This window comes from Coenobita brevimanus, chromosome 64, assembly GCF_032717465.1.
Source record: "Coenobita brevimanus isolate Jiangsu-jjx chromosome 64, ASM3271746v2, whole genome shotgun sequence".
NCBI lineage: Eukaryota > Metazoa > Arthropoda > Malacostraca > Decapoda > Coenobitidae > Coenobita > Coenobita brevimanus.
This window is the reverse complement of record NC_137017.1, coordinates 31,221,146-31,242,024: the sequence shown is the minus strand read 5'-3', so window position 1 is coordinate 31,242,024 and position 20,879 is coordinate 31,221,146.

Genomic DNA, 20,879 nt, shown 5'->3' with positions numbered 1-20,879 from the left:
TTAATAGGGAGAGGACTGAAGGGGAGAGGAATACCAGGGACAGGGCTAGGCTAATGGGGAGAGAACTAATGAGGAGATAGCTAATGGGGAGAGGACTAATAGGAACAGGGCAAATCGGGAGAGGACAAATGGGGACAGGGCAAATGGGGAGAGGAATAATGGAAAGAGGGCTTGTGATGATAAGGAGGGGAGGAGGACCAAGACAGTATAAAACCAGAGAAAATTTGGGGATAAGACGTAATAAGAAAATGTTAAAAGAAAATAAGGAGCAATGGAGAATATATGATAGGCATAAACATAAAAACAGAAAAGGAGAGAGAGAGAGAGAGAGAGAGAGAGAAACGTGAACCAGAAAGAAATATATACGTACGCGTCATTAATGAGGTTAACTGGAATAATTCAGTTGATAATTATGTAAAAGTGTGGTTATCAGGGCAATAATTGTGTGGGTATGGCGACCAATTGGCTGTTACCGGGCCACAATACGGCTAAATCAATACGCTGGCACAGTTTTACACGTCCATTTAGCGGTTTAGAGGTATATTTTCCGGATAAATGGCAGTTTTGTTTGGATTAGCGGTATATTTGTGGATGATCCGTACGCTGCTCAGATTTTCATTTTCCGGATATGTGGTGTTTTCATTCGAATTATTGGTATATTTTGAAGATATCCAGCACGTTATTCAGAGTATCATTTTCCGGATAATTGGTATATTTGGTCAGTTCATCGGAATATTTTGAGGATCAGTAAAACGTTGCTCAGAGTATTTTCCGGATAATTGGCATATTTGGTCGGTTTATCGGCAGGCTTTGAGGATAATTTTTATTTTGTTCAGATTATCCGTTCACTGTGCTGTTAACCACTTCACTATGATGATGCACCAGCTCTGTTAGTTCTTTTATTTCCAAAGTTTTGCTGATCTTAGTTTCGTTCTCATGTAGTGAAAGGCCATATCTAACCACTCCAGTCAGGAGAGAGAGAGAGAGAGAGAGAGAGAGAGAGAGAGAGAGTACAGTATATTGTATGAAGGCAGCACAAGTAAAAAAAAAAAAAAAAAAAAAACTATGACCTGGCAGAGAGGCAGTTAATATGGATGTATATACGGTCCAGAGAGCTGTGTGGCTCGGTGGCAGCGTAGTTTGTCTCCTGATTTTAATGGCACCTGGGTCATGGGTCAGAAACTCAAACTATGATAATTTAAACACCAGATGCCAACCCTTTCATTGCCCCCTTCCACCTCACTCACATATAGTCTCCTAGTCAGTCTTTCATTCTTTATTCTCCTTCCAAAATTTCCAATAAACGTGTGTGTGTGTGTGTGTGTGTGTATGTGTCAAAAAGTTTTACACGCGATAGCTATGAACTGACAGGAAGCAAACATATACAAGCACAAAGACAAACATCCAACCAGCACTCTCTTAAATGTTTGCCTAGTCTGTATCAAACCCAGCTTAAAACAACGCAGGTCGGGAGGCAAGTGCGTAAACCTGCAGGCCACCGATTCTCCATAGAAAGCCGAATATAGTTTTTGGTCTCTGGTTGTAGCTGTGGTTAATTGGACGACTATGCAGTGGATATAGTGGTTAATCCCCAGAATGGACTGTAATTGCATAAATAAGGATGATTATGTACCGGTATAGTAAATGTACGGTATGGTTAATGGCCTAAACCTATGGTTAACTGGCCCATGTATGACAATTACACAGAATGTAGGTTAACAGTCTAAAGCCATGGCTAATCTCCCACATACACGGTTAATAGCGAAGATGTACTGTAAATAGCTGCATGGTAAATAGCTGTGCGGTAAATAGCTGAACAGTAAACAGCTGTGCGGTAAATAGCTGAACGGTAAACAGCTGGGTGGTAAAATGCTGTACGGTAAATAACTGTACAGTAAATAGCTATGGTACAGCAAGTTCAATATGCCAGGTGTGTGGTTAACCCTTTAGACATATGATAATGGCCTCAGGTACGGTTAATATCCATAATGTTTGCTTTATTAACCTAAATGAAAGGTTAATTCCTAAGTGTACAGTATAGTCAATACCCAAAAAATGAGGTTATTTAAAATGTACAATTAACAGACTAAATATACAGTGAATAGCCTGAATGTGCAACAAATAACCTAAATTTCCGGATACGAGATTAAATGTACGGTTAATCGCGTAAATGGCCGGATAATTGGAACATTTTCCTTTATTGGCTGAAATGTTAGGTTAATCGGTGGGGTTTTGGTGAATAATTATTGTGATGACTGGAGGGGAGACGGAGGGGAAGGGGAGGTGATAAGTGAAGGAGAGGTAGAGGAGGAAAAGGAAGGGTGAAAGAGGAAGAGAAGGACAGGTGAGAATAAAGGTAGAGAGAGAGAGAGAGAGAGAGAGAGAGAGAGAGAGGTGGCGGGGGGAAAACTTTCATACACTATCACAAAACGTATATCGCAAAACTGTCCTGAAAACTTTATAATGTAAGATGAATGGAATACACAATTCTACCTTAACAAACGCCTTGTGTATAAGCTCTAGGATCGGAACATACAATGTCTTACGCACTACTAATTGAATCCCACATAAAATGCCATCAGGGCGTACGTTGGTCTCCTGCCCTTACATGTTCTGGATTACCGTGGCCTAGCTTCCGGCCCCTACGCTCTGAAGGGGGCAACATGGGACAGGAATTTGCCGCTTTACAGAATTGGAATACATCGCTTTACGGGAATGGAATTTACCGCTTTACGGGATTGGAATGCACTGCTTTACTGGACTGGAATTTACCGCTTTACACGGGATTGGAATACATCACTTTACAGGATTGAAATTTACCGCCTCACGGGACTGGAATTTACCGCTTTACGAGACTGGAATTTACCGCTTTACAGGTCTACGGGATTAGAATTCACCGCTTTACGTGACTGGAATTTACCACTTTACGGGACTGGACTTCACCGCTTTCCGGACTGGAGTTTACCGCTTTCCGAACTGGAATTTACCGCTTTACGGGCCTGGAATGTACTGCTTGACCGGATTGGAATATACCGCTTTACGGGATTTTAGATTAACCGCTTTACTACCTTAACCAGAGAGGGAACGCAACAACTGGTTCACTCATATTTATTTAGCGGCGATTTTTCCTCCTTTTTGTAGCATATTTCCCGATGCATGGTGACAAAACAAGAAAATACTACGGCTCTACATCCCCTCCATAGCCCTTTTCCGAGACAAGCATCATATTTGACCGTTTATTTTGTTAAAACTCAGCATTTAAGGAGGAGAGATGGCAATTTTACACCTGGTTAAGTGAGTATAGTTAACATTACGTGCCTAACAATTTCGCGTGTTGGTTGTATCTTCCTTGATTTGGACTGGAGAAAATACAGTATAATTAAGATGTGAAATTAGAGACTAGATACATATCCAAACGACTCTTAAATTTTAGCACTTTATCAGAATCTATCATACTGCAAACCAATTAGTTCCAAATAATTACAGCGCTATCAAAGAAAAAGCGTGTTCATCCATCTGACTGGAATCAATTGCCAACAGACACAATTACTGCCATCAACAGGTCAGGAGGAGAACTATTACTGAGAATTTTTAAAAGAACGAGGAAGGATGGGGCACGGTCAGGTTTGAAGAAAACTAGGAAAAAAAATATACGAACACAAGAAAATACGAAGAATATTAGTGAACAGTAAAAAGAGAAATATGATGGAAGATGAGAAAAGGGGGAGAAAGTGACAGTATACAGGTTAAAATTAGTAAAAAGTGTCGAAAGTGGCAGGTACCCCAAATATTGATGAGAAATATCACGAGAAATGTGGTAGACGAATATTTCTGAAAGGTATAGAGAGAAGCATGAGGAAGGATTATTCAAGACTGAGACAGAGCCGCTAAAAAAAAAAAATAGTGAGGAATATCGAGAGAAGTACCTAACACGAATACTAATGAGAATTGTCAAGAGAAGTATGAACCAGGGATATTGGCGAACTGTATGAGAAGCATGAGGATGGATGAGCGCAGAAGGACACAGACAAAGGCACAGAAAACAGTATTAGTGAGGAGTATCGAGAAAAATAACTCTCATGAATGTTAATGAGAGGTATCAAGATAAGTGTGGTACACGAATATTAGCGAACAGTATGAGGATAATTATGAGGAATATTGAGTCAGGGAGCGGGACAGAGGCAGCAAATGACACACATATGTAACACAGATATCAACAGGGACATTAGGACAAGTACAGAACACGAATATCTGTGACTAATATGGAGAGAAGTATGAGTAAGGATGAATCAGGATGAGGCAGCACAGAGAGCGGTATCAGTGAGGAGTATCGAGAGAAAGGGATAACATGGCTATTACTGAGAAGTATGAAGTAAGGAACAAATATAAGTGATCAGTAGGATGAGACGTACGAGTAAGGATGAGTGAAGAGAAAGGCAGCACCAGCACAAGAAAGAGTATCAGAGAAACACGAAGAGGAATACTAAACATAAATATAAGTGAACAGTATGCAAAAGATATATGAGTAAGTATGAGTCAGGAGGGAGATAATGGGAGCATAAATGCAAAAATTAGTGGTATGTGTCTAGACGAGTAGGAAAAGAATATAAAGGGGAAGTAAGAAGTACTGGCAACTAATATTAATCAGTACTATGAAGTATGGGAAAGGATGAGCGAGGAGGTAAACAGAGCCAGAGTATTATGAGAAGTATCAGGCAGGATGAGTGAGGAGGGAGACAGAGCCAGAGTATTAGGAGAAGTATAAGGCAGGATGAGTGAGGAGGGAGACAGAGCCAGAGTATTAGGAGAAGTATAAGGCAGGATGAGTGAGGAGGGAGACAGAGGGAGGATCGAGGGCAAGGAAGGCGCTGGACTGGCACTTAGGCGTAATGAACTTAGAGGCCAATTAATTCTCTGGCCCCTCTGATTAACGCATGGTCCCGCTTGCCAGTGACGGCGGGGTGTGGGCAGGGGGAGGGTAGGGGGTTACCAGGTCGGGCAGGGGGAGGGAAGGGGTAACTAGGTGAGGCAGGGGGAGGGAAGGGGTAACTAGGTGGGGCAGGGGAAGGGTACGGGTGGCTAGGTAGGGCAGGGCTATCTGAAACTCTATAAACTCTCTCTCTCCTTCTCTCTCTCACACACAGAAACACAAATGCATTTACATATACATACACATCTCTCTCTCTCTCTCTCTCTCTCTTGGTTTGTTTGTTTGAATGTCCGTGCGCGCACTGGTGTAATGACGAGTGATATAAAGCGAAAGTATGTTAAACTGCCAAATAGAATGACCGTCTGTGTGTGTGTGTGTGTGTGTGTGTGTGTGTGTGTGTGTGTGTGTGTGTGTGTGTGTGTGTGTGTGTGTGTGTGTGTGTGTGTGTGTGAATTATGTAAATAGCAGGTATGTCAATTTGTTAAACTAAATGACTGTGTGTGTGCTTGTGGGTGTGTTCGTTTGTTTGTTTACTTGCTACTGTGTGTATATGTATGTACCTACGCATCTGTCAACACTGCTACGATGAAGTACAGCAAACTGGAAAGCAAACAGCAACAGGTCTATTGGTCCTTCAGAGGCTGTTTAATATTAAGTTCATTTTAACTACCGTAACTATTCTATAAGTTAAAGACATGGATAGAAAAACAGGAATATGCATGACTGAAAGCTTTTTAGTGTGTGTGTGTGTGTGTGTGTGTGTGATGGGGCTGTGGGTGGATTAGTATGAGTGCACCTCCGTGGTCAATATCCGGAGTAATTACCACCATCTCATTATCATACTTCCGCTGGCACCCCTCTCCCCTCTCTCACTCTACCTTCGCTCTCCCTCTCTTTACTCCCGTTATCCCCCTGCCTCTCCCCACCCCTCTCCCTCCCTCAGTCTCCTCTACCTGTCTTTCTCCTCTTCCCCTACACTAACATCTCTCCTCTTCTTTCCTCTCAGTCTTTCTATACAGTACCTGCTCATCTCCCCCTTACCCCTCTCCCCTCGCCCAACTAACCTCCCACCTCCTTCCCATCCCTCTCCCCTCTCCCTCCCATCCCTCTCCCCTCTCCCTCTACCCTCTCTTTTCTCCCCTCCACCCTCCTAGCTCTCTTCCTTCCCCTCTCCTCCTACAGCCTCCTTCCGCTTGTTGATTTTGTTCAGCTTAGTAATTCAGTAAAACCCTCGCGTAGTGAAATGGCAAAATGACCCAGCACCCATCACACGTACAAGGCTGCATTGCTCTATTTTTAGTAAGATAGTTTTTGTAAGTCGATCTGGGTCTTACACTCGTCCATACGGAGATATTTTTCTTAGTTTTTTTCAAGGTATCGTCAGACTCATTTACATTACAAAAACCGTGTCTCTGTGAGTGTTATACTATTTTTACTTTAACTTGTCCTAGATTTTCGTCCTTTTGCAGCTTATCTCACGTAACTCTGTGGCGGAAAAAATACTATAGATCTACCTACTTTCCACAGCATTTCTTCGTGAGAGGCATCATATTCTGGTGCTACTATGCTCTTACAACTCATCATTCATTACGGAGGGACGGGAATTTTAGGCCAAGTAAGTGTCAAAAAGAGTATAGTAATAGACACACCAAACTTCGTACGTTCCAATAGTTACTCCTAAGCTACATAATATCTTCTGAGAGGTAAGATAAGGGATTAATGAAGGCTGTAACTAATCCCTCCAGTTTGGAACGTTTCTTCTGTGCAATAAAATGTTACACGAGAGACAGAATAAAATAAAAAAAATGAGGAGCTAAAAAAAAGCCTATAAAACTATCCCCGCCAGTCTAGAATATCTCCAGTAAGCCATAAACATGGTGGGACATATATAATCCTCCTCTTCCTCTCTGCAGGGAACTTTCTTGTGTGGTGTAGGGACGGTCAGTCAGTATTATCAATATCTATCCTGCATCATATATTCATTTTCCTCTCCCACTGCACACACGCGCCCACACCTTCAGACTGAGCCGTCCTTACTAGCCGTACGATATATCTAGGTGAGTTTCTAGCGGAGCGATATATCGGTTATGTACCTCTTTAATCGATAGAGGAGAGAGCAAGACTATAATTAAAGAGGCATCACAGTACTGGAGGGGCCTCGCGTCATAGGGCCTGATCTCTGGGACGATGGTAAACATTTATCTTCCACCTTGAATCTACCAATCTGTTTATCTGCTAATATATCTAAAATTTATCTCCCTATCTGTATATTGCAAACCTTCCAGTCTGTCTGCTTATTTTTCTATTGATCTCTTTCTGTCTGCCTTCCTGTCTTCTTGTTTCTTCCTTTGTTTTTATTACTTACATCTATACGTTTTACTTACACACGTTAGGCATACACAGTATCATTGGAATTAATTTACCTTAGTATCGGTTGCTTCCTTCATCCTTACATTACTGTTCCTTCTCTACGTGTAAAGCTCACGAAGAATGACCGAGACCTTATTCTACTCCGGATATTTTTTTCTGTTATATTACTACGGTATGTTTTGTGTGGCCGTGTACACCCATCAACCGCAGCAAGCAACCGCCCCTGTCCGGTCATCTTGTGCAATGAACCGACGTTCCCCTACGGTGGACAGCGCCTCACCACAGGGAGGCGCAGGGAAAATAATCGAGGTTTGGTACCCTGATGGAAGCTGAATCTGCGTCCCTCCTTTCCAAGCAGTTAACAAGTGAACCATGGGCTCTACATCACCCCATTATTTGGGTACATGGATACCACCCAGCATTTCCTGTAGGAACCCAGTAGGCTTGTCATTTAGTGTAGAGCAACCTAAATTAGACAAAAATAAAATGTGATATATACGAGGAATGAAAATCACAGAAAATAGGGAGGGTAGACACAAAAAGAGAATGATAACGGTGAAGGAAAAAATAGGCAGCAGCACCATCATACGGCTAGGCTATACTGTACTTAAAATGTTCCATGTGACTGGCGACAAACTTTATCATCATTCAGATGTTGTACTTATACACTCGTGCTCGCAAAGAGAGAAACGATGTAGCTTTCCTGTACGTGCAAGCATTAATCGTGACTCTGTGTGTGTGTGTGTGTGTGTGTGTGTGTGTGTGTGTGTGTGTGTGTGTGTGTGTGTGTGTGTGTGTGTGTGTGTGTGTGTGTGTGTGTGTGTGTGTGTGTGTGTGTGTGTGTGTGTGTGTGTGAACAATACAAAAAATCTAAGCTGATTTTAACCAAACTTGGTAGAAATGTTGAGGGACAGCCAAGAGGTTTCACCTATTATTTTCAGAACAGTAGGTGGACGGTGAAGGTCACAAGGGTGGGTCAAAGTTTGACGTAACCAGGTGAACTTAAATAGTTTTTATCCGATATTGACCAAAATTAATGGAAGGGACTGGAGTAAAGTAAGGACGAAGAGAATCTATTTTGAGGACAGTCTGTCTTAGGTCAAGTTCACAGGGCGAGGTCAAGTTCGAGCTGTGTATATGTGTATGAACAAGATAACTAAAACTGTTTCAGTATGATCCGGACTAAGCTTTGAGGAAGGGTTCAGGATAAGCCAAGGTTTGGCCTGTTGTTTATAGTTCAAAGGTCAAGATTGCAAGATAGGGTCAAATTAAAGTTTTTGGCTAAATTAGGTGAAACTTTGCGGAAGAGTTTAAGGTATGGCAAGGAGAGACTGATTCATATTTGAAATCAATCAGTCAAAGTTCAAGGTTACAGGGCAGGTTGGGCTCAGTTTTCATTCGATTCGGACGAAGTTTGGTGGAAGGGTTAGGGTCAGGCAAGAACGAAGTAACCTGAGAAGACAGCAATCAGTCGAAGGGCAAGGTAACACGGCAATGAAATATTCGACCCTTAGACGAATATGAAGACGCAGGTGTTGCACTTATTTTTTGCTAACTCCATACGATTTCAAGTTCATAGAATATCTTTTGTGGTGAGAGGGTCAGTGAAAGCAGCATCTAATCTCTCTTGATCTGAATAAACCCACCTGATGACAGCAAGAATAACCTTAGAAAAGATGACCACGAGCTGAAGGAGTTAATGCAATTATTATAATGAAATCAGGGCTGAGCGGTGCAACTCCAGTACGACAGTGTAAGCGCACATGTTAGGCAGCTTAGTCAAGGCTTTGGCTGATGGGCTCGCCTGTTCGATCCAAGATTATGAAACTGGCGAGGAGGGTGGCACGGCAGGAGTGAGTGGGTGTAAAGTAGAGGTGCTAATGAGTGGTTTTTACACTTACACTTTCCAGACGATTATGTTGAGCAGAGAAAAGATGTTTTGAACTGGAGGGGCAAGATATAGACTGTCTGATGGAAGGTTATGACACTGGCGAGAAGGGAAGCACTGGAAAATGAGTGGGTGTAAAGTCCCGATGTCAGTGATGTGTTTTTAGGTTCATTCATGCTACCATCAGACGATTTCATTCAGGCTGAGACTATTAGAGATGATAATGAAGGCTGTATCTAACCTGAAAGTTTCGAAAGGTTTCTTATGTAGATACAAAGAATGTGTGTGTGTGTGTGTGTGTGTGTGTGTGTGTGTGTGTGTGTGTGTGTGTGTGTGTGTGTGTGTGTGTGTGTGTGTGTGTGTGTGTGTGTGTGTGTGTGTGTGTGTGTCCCTTCCCCTGATGCTCACCATCCTCCTTTTGCGGGATGGGAAAGGAATTGGGGGACCTTTATGTAACCGGACATAGGACTCTCCCAGCTATATCGGTGCCACCACGTGAAGGCTCCCCTCTCGAGTACCCGTCGTGAGAGTAAAATGGCTAAGCACCGGTATCGACGAGAGTGTAAAGTTTTATGTTGGCGTAAAATTATGTCTCTTAATCGATTACCCTGTTGAAGGACCGTAAAACTCTGATTGGTGTAAGGCAAATAACCGACTTTAGTACAGGTCTTTTCCCGCGTCTTATACATCCGTAGTGGGTTTTTTATAATCACCGGAATGAACTTTTTCCTCTTTGATGATGACAGGGTGGGAAATTAATCACTTCACTCCCATGAATTCCTTTTCGTTTGACTCATACCACCACCTAATTATTTTCTTCAGCATTTTTTCAGACTTGTAATGATGCAGTGGATAAAAACGCTATGTCGGATCCCTCCTTTCCGGAAAATCTACCTTTTTATTTTTATTTTTTAAGTCGTCTGGAGAGAGTAAGAACTAGTAAGGCAACACTGGCGAACACATGCGCTGAAGTTTCCAGTTTGTCGTCTGTACGTAAATACACACATTTGCTTGCATTCCTAATTCATATAAGCCGAGCGTTTCCCAAAGCAACATACACGTAAGGTCCAAGCTTAATAGGACCACATGGGGACGGTTGCTAAAGCCAATGCCCAGACTAGGATACACACACACACACACACACACACACACACACACACACACACACACACACATACTAATCAGAATTTCAACACCCATCTTCCACCATTATTTATCAGATAATTAAAGCACCACTACCTTCACTCTGCCACCACCACCCTTCATTAACCATTATTTTACAAGTTATTAAACCACCACCACCACCTTTACGCTACCACCACCAGTCATTACTATAACTATCAACTTTCTAAAATATCAGTATTCCAGTACCCCACTTCAGCTCTTCCTATCTTTCTGCCACCACAGTTCACATTATCAAGAGTCCTCTGACAACTATGCAGTTCCAGCGCCGATTTCCACCTTCATTTCGGCACACTATTACTCTAACAACGGCCTGCCACCACCATTTCCCACATCACTCATTCCACCACCATCACCAATACCTTGCCAACACGAGTCACTGTATTTTCTGCAAGCTTCTATCAACAACAAGCTTCCAACACCTCACTTCCACCACCATTTCCATTTTCATTTTCCAATCACTACCACCATCGTGCCAACATCAATCATCGAATCATCTGCAACCTTCTTTCAACAACACTCTTCCAACACCTAACTTCCACCGTCCTTTTTACATCACTCATTCTATCACTACCACTGCCACCCTGCCAACACCAATCACTGTTTTTGCAACCCTATACCAGCAGCACATTTCCAACACCTCATTTCCATCACCAGTTCCTGCATTACTCACTAGTCCAGTACCACCACCACCACCACCACAACCACCACAGTACCTCCACACCACCACCACCACCACCACCACCATCACAGTACCTCCACAACCACAGCGCCACCACACCACCACCACCACCATCACAGTACCTCCACAACCACCACACCACCACCACCACCACTATCACAGTACCTTCACAACCACCACACCACCACCACCACCACCACCACTATCACAGTACCTCCACAACCACACCACCACCACCACAGTACCTCACACAACCACCACACCACACCACCACCACCGTACCTCCACAACAACCGCACCACCACCACCACCAGCACACAGCTATCGTCATGCAAATACCTCTATATTCCCCCCGCACCACTACGATCACCGTATTGTTGGCTTTGTGCTCTATCTCCTGCTGCTATCCCACCAACCTTTTATCACCGCATCTACACCCTTCACACACACACCCTCTATTAAAGCACAAATGGCGCCGTGGTCATACTTTCACTTTACACTTCATCACATCAATCCTACACCGTACACTACATCCATCACATACCCACTCGCTGTTAAAGCACAAATTCACTCTGCATTTCATCACCTCTGCATTACACTAGACTACACTATATCCTTCACATTTCCTCTCTGTTGAAGAGGTTTGACGCTGCAGACATACACTCTTCACATCATCACACTTATACCCTTTACACCCACTCTCTATTAAAGCACAGATGACGTCGTATTCACATTTTTACTATGCATTTCCTCGCTTACACTTTACATTACATCACACCACACTTCACAGCACTACACACACTACACTGCACTACACAGCCAGACACACCGGGGTTAAGGAACAACAACAACAACGCTGCACCACATTACAGTACAGTACACTATCTCTCGGTTTAATAACATATATCAATCTTGTTTTCATTATTCTTCACTCTTACACTTTCACACTTCCTGTCTTTAAACTGCCGTCATCACTGTACCATCACCACCTTAACTCAAACAGTTTTACATTAATATCCACCTATTCTTCTGTCCTCCTTATCTATGTCACCCTTACTTTTCTTTTACTTCCATCAAGAGCGTTGGAATCTAAGCCTATGAAACTCAATCCCAACATCTACGGCGAGGATGGCCATTTACTATCCCCCATGAGGGTTTATGTGAGAAATTACCCCAACCCACCCTTTGATGTAAACCCTTATTAACCACATCTGATTGGGGTGCCTTAACACAATTAAATCACAAATAACACTACTGTCATCATGTCGGTACTCATAAAAATCACCATCATTTCATCACTGTTTTCCCTCTACCTTTTTCCAAAACGCGATAACTTCCACACTGGCTTCCTGGCTGCCTTTTCTGTCTGGTGACGTATTTTGTTTACTGCTATCTTCACACGATTTTTTTTGTTCACCACCGCCACCGCCACCACCATCATCATCATCATCACTATTATTATTATTGTTCCCTGAAAGCAGTGATAAGAAACAGGGAAGTGAGCATGGAAATGAAAAAGTTACTACATGACAGTATTGTGATTCCAACTCTAACGAATGAAGCTTGGACGTTGCCGGAAGGACACAAGACAAGAGTGAGAGCAGTGGAAATGAGTTATTTAAGAGGAGCCTGTGGAGTCACATGGAGAGACAGGCTGACAAATAAGGATATAAAGGAGCGTTGTGGTGTGGATGTGATAGGAGGCGTTAGGAGGAACACACTGAGGTGGTTTGGCCATGTGGAGAGGATGAAGGGTAAGAAACTGACCAGGAGAGTGTGTGAGGTGGAGGGGGTGAGAGGGAGGGGGAGGCCGAGGATGAGATGGAGGGATGGAGTGGAGAGGTCTATGAGAGAGGGGGGTGTAAGCTGGGAGCTGGGCAATGAAATACCTGGTGACAGGGCAACGTGGAGGTGATTTGTTTGTGGCCACCCCGTATGGGATTAAGGCGTCTGGCAATAGACAGAAAGATAGAATATTATCAGCTTAAAGGCCGCCTTCAGCGACCTCCGCCCGAAGTCAAGCCAGTTCCATTTTCTGTCGAAAGGTAACAGAAATTTGTGTTACTCAAGCCGTTAGCGAGACGGAGCTAGGAATTTTCTCTTACTTTTATCCTGCTGGGACACTCGTTGAGAAGAGAGAGAAAGAGAGGGGAGGGGGGCGAGGACAGTAACGTTTGCTATTACACTAAATTATGACATTATAGTATACAATTTTAGAAGTATAAGGAGGGAGGAAGGAGAGGCGAGGAGTGATAATACAACAAACACGAAACTTTCTTCTCTTCTGTCATGCTGGTATTTCCAATGCCGGATCAAGGACGAATCCATCCCTCCACTAAAAGCAAATAATAAATTTGAAGCAAAAGACCAGGAATGAATCATAACTCGGGAACCGGTGGCACGATTGGACTGGAAATTGTTTTATTCGTCAAGGCAGAGCATTTTAACGGTTCCCTGCTCTAACAAAAATTGTATTACGTTGCGTCGTTTTTGCTGTTACGGTTACAAACAAACATGCAGACACTGGATCATTATAATATAGATTATTATTATTATTATTAATATTATTATTATTATTGTTATTATATTATTATTACTATATTTCGAACTTGTGAGGTTAGACAGCCTAAATTAATTTCCTCACCAAGGTTAAACAGAGTCGTCGAATCAGATTGTCTGAAGTTAGTAAATATAAAATGCAAACTTTTTCACTGGAATAGAACACAAATAACAATTCCATCTTCATTTCACAATTCGTATCATAACAGCTTTACCTTCACGCTGCCTCTGAACCGGAGCACAGAAAACAACGGTATCATCATTTCACCGACATTTCATCACCACTTCACCTGCATCCTTTCCTCATCACCACCACTCGACTTCTGTTTTAAGCAAAAGTTAAGTTCTCTCATCACTTCACCACTTCTGATCACCACTTCATCGCCTGAATTTAATATCTCCCATTTCTGCATCACCACATTACTTAAACTATTTACTCTCCAAAGCATTGCCATCATACTATCACTCCTCCTGCTCACCATCGTCAGTCATTACCAGTGTCATTTCTAATTTACCGCAGTCATTTTCACTTTCAAACACATTACTAATGTCTGTCACCGCTACAGTGTCATTTTAGTTACGGTGCCTTCTCACTAACTTTCTCTATTTTGCTTGCAGTTACTATCGCCATCACAGTGTCTCCACCACAGTACCAACTTGCCACCTTCTCTCCACAAAAACTAGATTCTCTCCCCTCTGACATGGCCTAGAACTGCCGTCTCTCCATCTTGAATGCCAAGTTGTAAAAACAGATTAGCACTACAATATGCTGCTAGTCACGAAGTACTACCGATATGGAATGGACGTAGAGCCGTAACATAATCTTCTTGTCAATGAGAGACGTGAAATATGTTGCAAAACGATGAAAATTTTGGCCAAGTTAAGGTGAAAAATAAATCAGATGAAGAGCCATAGCATTTTCTTTTTCTGTCAATGGGCGACGTGAAATAAGTTTCAAAACGTCGAAAATTTGAGCCAAGTTAAAGTGAGAAGTAAACCAGACGACCAAAACACTATCACCACCTTTGCTGTGTTCCGCAAAATACACACCTTCCCCTTTTTTTAAACTCAATTAGTGACTATACTGAGGGGAACTGGCAGACCATTTATACGGATAGAATTGGATCTTTATAAAGCCATTTTCCTGTCCCTTACCGTGGACATCTGGAAAATAGGACGTCAGAGAAGGCGATTTGCTACCACCACAACCACTCTACGCACTCACTTTCACAAACACCAAACTGCTAACACATAAGCTCTACGACTACCCTGTTACCCTCACTAATATCGCCACTGCAACACTTTCAAAACCCTTCCATCACCACCAACACAAAAACAGCACACTGACACCACACTGAGACATGACCACGACCATTATCACTCTGACAACACCACCAACGTCACCACTGCCAACATCACCACCACCTCCATCACCAACACACTACCACGGCAACTACCACAATGACAGTATATTGCTACTACGACTGCAACCACCGTCAGGACTTCCTGCACTCCAGCAATGCACTTTCTATACACCAGAACAGCCTCAACCACTCTCCCTCACAGCACCACACACCACAACCTACCAACGCAGTACCACTATATGCTGTTAAACACTACCATCATCAGCTACCACCACACTACCACCAAATATTGCCACCACTTTACCACCATCTACTACTACCACACTGCCACCATATACAGTCACCATATTAGCACCATTAATTACCACCACGCTCTCACCATATACAACCAATACACTACTACCATACACTGCCACCACGCTATCACCATATACAACCAATACACATATATATTATCAAAACATTACCACCAAACTAACACCATCACACTGCCACCACGTACTACCAACACACACTGACAACACACAGTACCAACGTCCCGCCTGACAACCCTACTGTCAGGCGCGCATTTTGATCTACTAATATTTAAAGCGAGGTTGCTAAATTATTTCCAAGGGTGTGTAGCTAAAGAAATATAAATGAACGCTGATAAACATAATACTGTAAGTGACCATACATTTATTTCTCTCGTACACACACACACACACACACACACACACACACACACACACACACACACACACACACAAACCATTATATTTGCCTTTCCATTACAGTGAGTTTCAAAATATCAATACCATAGACTTACACCTACATTAACATTTTTCCTTAATTTCAACTTTCTAGAAGATAAGCGTCAGGATAATTTGACATCTTCCAAAAGGTTGCATAAATATGACTATGCATCGGTGACATAATTGCAGTAGTCGTAAAAGATTTCAATACAGTTTTACAATGAACGACTATCTTGCCAGGAAGTTACTTTGCAGATGCCATGTTGTTTGATCGTATTATTTCGCTTTAATATTCACTCGTGTTTGGTTGTGAGAGATTTGCTGGCTGCAAGAGTGAAGGAAAATCGCAAAGAAGGTATAAATTCCAAAGGGTTTTTCGACAACAAACTATAGCTTGTGATCATCAGAGCTGTTTAATAATTCTTGGCACTTCTATCGAGGCACCAGTTAGAATTTGGAGACGTACAATCAACACCATACGCACCGTCTCCTCTCCTGCCTCTCTCTCCACGGACATAGAAAATCAGTGAGGATCTGAGTCCAAATACAGCCATCAGTATCGTACTTGCGGATTTAACACACAGATTTTCTAAACTGTATGGGAAGAAACACAGAAGAGGCGACGGGTAGTTTGATGTCGACTGTACATGAAGGAAAGCGGCTTGGACTGGCAGTGAGTGAGAGGAATGGCTTAGAATTAGCTCTGATTTTATCTTTGTATTATACGATGTCATTATTACAGGCTAACTACTGCCGTTATTATTAGTATTAGTATTATGATTATTATTTTTATTATTATTATTATTATTTTTATTATTATTATTATTATTATTATTACTATTATTATTATTATTATTATTATTACTATTATCATTATTATTATTACTATTATTATTATTATTATTTTCTTTTGTTGGGATCATTCTTTGACAAACCCTTGAATATGCATTGGTCAAAAACAGAGGCAGAAAGAAAACAAACAAACAAATAGACAGCACAACGAGACAGGGGCAAAACATACAAACATGCACAGACTAACATACACAGACAGGGAAATGCATACACAATTAGACAGACAGATAGATGGACAAACACACCATCAGCAACTCATTTCCATACCTCCACCCTATCACAAGCTCTATAACGCGATTCTCATTTTCTGTTTAGCGCCCCCTTTCATCCCGGACTAAAAAATATTCGTCTCCCCCTGAGTTTGGCCCGAGTGTAATTCCAAATGACTTCTAATAAACTGAGGAGGATTATTAAAGATGGATATATCATTGTCTGGGGTCTCTCTCTCTCTCTCTCTCTCTCTCTCTCTCTCTCAGGATGATCGTTGCTGGTGTGGCAGGTCAGGGATGGATCCTTGTGTACTCGTAAATATTATTCTTTTCTTCTTTCACTCTTCCGCTGTTTATACTCTCTCTCTCTTTCTCTCTCTCTCTCTCTCTCATTTCCCACCGCACTCTGTTCACTGGAATTGGAATTTCTCCTTACCTCCCTCCCCCTTCTCTCTCTCTCTCTCTCTCTCTCTCTCTCTCTCTCTCTCTCTCTCTCTCTCTCTCTCTCTCTCGCGTTTCATCACTGTATCATATTCTCTTTCCACCTCGACGTTTTACTCTCTCTCTCTCTGCTAAGGTGTCAGGATTTTCACCAAAGGGAGAATGAAGGACGAGAGTGGTAGACGGGGGGGGGGGGGAGAATGGAAGTTGTGCGGAGAGGGAGGGAAAGGGAGGAGAGAAGAGGTGAAAGGTGGATAAAGTGAGGGAGAAAAAGGAAGGGAGATGTGACGGTAGGATGGGATAGGGAGAAAGAAAGAGGTGTGAGAGGGAAAGAGGAGAGGGGAGGGATAAAAAAAGAGAGATTTTAGAAGAGGACTGGGGATGAGAGCTGTGGGTGGGGGATGAGGTGAGACTTGGGAAGGAGCGAGGGGAAAAGTGAGAGAGAGAGAGAGAGAGAGAGAGAGAGAGAGAGAGAGAGAGAGAGAGAGAGAGAGAGAGAGAGAGAGAGAGAGAAGGGGGGGGTCGGCGTTAAAAGATTACATCCGACCTCTCTGAATATTTCAATCCTAAAAATGCATATATGAATCCTTTTTCCAGGGGGGTGGAGTCTGCTGTGTGTATTTTTAAACTGCTCGCTCACTTTTCACTCTCTCTCTCTCTCTCTCTCTCTCTCTCGCACATTGTTCGCGTGGCTGTCGGTCTTCACACCACTTCCATCACAGACAGCCGGCCATTTGATCAAGTATTTATGACAGGACTGGGACGGTATTGCTGCAAAAGGCTAGTGACTGTGTGTGTGTGTGTGTGTGTGTGTGTGTGTGTGTGTGTGTGTGTGTGTGTGTGTGTGTGTGTGTGTGTGTGTGTGTGTGTGTGTGTGTGTGTGTGTGTGTGTGTGTGAGAGAGAGAGAGAGAGAGAGAGAGAGAGAGAGAGAGAGAGAGAGAGAGAGAGAGAGAGAGAGAGAGAGAGAGAAATAAAAAAGAGAGTGGGACTTAATTTCCCCGTTTGAACGAAAGGGGATGCGAGTGAGTGAGTGGGTCGGGACTGGGATGGAGAGGGGTTGGGATGAAATGTATGGATGGGAGGACGGTGACAGGATGTGGAAGGAGGGAGCTTTGAGGGGTGGAGAGGGGTGGACTGGAGGAGTGGTGAGGGCGCACATATTGCATAGTTAAAGTGTGAGAATGGGTGAGTGAGGAAAATGGATGTGAGGATGTAAGTGGGGAAAACTTTTGATGAATTGTATAAGGATGGGTAGATGAGGAGAGGATATGTTTAGACGGGTCCGGCTATGATAAAGTGCGTGACTGAGTGCGTGGAGAACAAAATGAAGAGGAGTGACATGAAATTTGTAAAAGAGAGGTTGAAGAGAGTGTGTACTGAAGTGTGTTGAGGAAATGGTGATTACCTACCTGGGCAGAATGAGGACTGGGGGAGAAGATCCGACGGAGACTGTGGACGTGAAGGTGAAAAGATGTTGGGGACGTGAAGGTGAAGAGACATAGGGATGGTGTAGGGTGATGGGTGAGAGGAGAAAAGCTTCGAGGAGTGTTGATGGTAGGGTGGAGATTGAGATGAAAAGTGTGATGAATGGATAAAGAGCGACCGTAATGAAGTAGGTGGATAACTGGGTGAAGAAAAGCCTCGAGGAAACGTGTTGATGGGAAGGAGGAAAGGGATTGCTATTAAGTGTGTGATGGTTGGGTGGAGAAAGGTTGTGATGAAATGTGTGGACGTGTAGGTGGAGAGCAGCTGGGAGGAAGTAGGTGGACGGGTGTTCTAAGAGAAGTCTGGTTGAAGTGTAAGGATGGATGGGTGGCGTGAGACTAAACTAAAGTGTGTGGATGGTCAGCCGGAGAGTTTGTTCTAGATGAGACTGCAATGATAGGGGGCAGAAATATGGGCGAGGATTAAAAATAACTGGACGGAAGGAAAGGGGTAAATGAGAATAAAAATAAAAAGTTTCGGGGGTAACGTTAATTATTTCGGGGGTAAATTGGCAAGTTTTGAATAAAGCATGTGACAATGGCTGGATAGATGTTACGGTAGAGGACTGTGAAAGAATGCACACGGATATGAGGTTGACACATAAGTGGAAAGAACCTCACCAACCCATCACTACGAAATGCCTTAACACGGCTGAATAAAATCATTCAACTGTAGTAGGAACAACATAAAACTAGAACTTTGTAACTGTCCTGCAGATAGTCACCTACTGTTTCTTACATTGACCTTGACCCCATTGGGGAGATCTGGATATTTTTTTTTTTTTCTATCAGCAATGGCTCATACCAGGACATAACCTGGGCCATTCAAATTCGTTACGTAGGTCGCACTGAAATCTCCAGCAGACACGACCAACTTATCTTGTTCATAACATAATACTGATATGGCTCTTTCTGACATGCCCGTCCACTATGAGTCAAGGATTTGAATTTTTTTCTATCAGCAATGGACCATGCCAGGACACATAACCTGGGCCCTTCAGATTCTTTGCGCAGTCTCCAGTTCTCCTGGAATCGTCGCGAGACTGAGGTGGGAATAATAATAATACCAGCGAAAACAACAGTCTCCACCCATGTAATAGGTGGAGACTAAAAGATGTCATGTTACTGAAGGGGATAATGGGAACTATTTACAACATCTTCCCTAAAAAAGGTCTTTAGCTGAATATCATCCCTGGCAGGTGACAAAAATTACATTGAAAAGACGTCATCATACCGCAAGAGTTAATGAAGTCTGTTTCCAACCTCTTTACTGAGAGGTCTCTCCGAAAATTAATAAAATCATCTGGAGAAAACAAGAATAAAAGAAACATAAGACTTCACTGTACTTACTGAATTGCAGATGAAAAACAAACAAGCTAAGGAAAAAAGGTGTACCGAGAAACGAGGCTGACTCTTCCTTTATTAGACGATCCTGCTTTTCTCTCCCTTAAGAAAAACCTAGTTTCTAACCGGATATCTTGGGTATGGAGGCTTCATCTAGGTTACCCAGTTCGAACGGACTAAGAAGCCTAGCCTGCGAAAAGCCAAATCGTCCTCTGCTACGGATTAAAAAAAAAAAAAAGGGAGAAATGACGTCCTCTGGAGAAAAGGGATAAAATGAAGAGGATTACCGATATAATGAGAAGACTCGCTAAGGATGAAAGAGCTGATGCTAAAGGGTACAAAGGGATGAATAAAAACCCGAAAAGCTTTGATAGAGAAAGGATGGAGGAGGAGGAGGAAAGAGACGGGGGATGAGGAGATAATGGATGGAGGGAAGATAAAAGATGAACAAGAGAACCTTAATCCATAAAGTGCATTGTGGAGCGGTCATTAGGAGGATGAGGAGGAGGAGGAAGAGGAGGAGGAGGAGGAGGAGGTAAACGAGAGAGAGAGAGAGAGAGAGAGAGAGAGAGACAGACAGACAGACAGACAGACAGACAGACAGACAGACAGAGAACGACAAATAGAATGGATGGATAAAACTTAAGTGTGAAGAATAAAATCAACTATACCTAGCAGCTCTGTGACTATATGGAGGGGAGAAAGGAGTGCTGGGAACAGAAAGGATAGATGAGAGAGGTGCTGGTGAGAGGGTGATAAGATATGGAACAGTGAAGAAAATGCAGGATGGGAGAGTTGAGGTGGCGACAGAACTAAGGATGAGAGAGATGGCTAGAGAT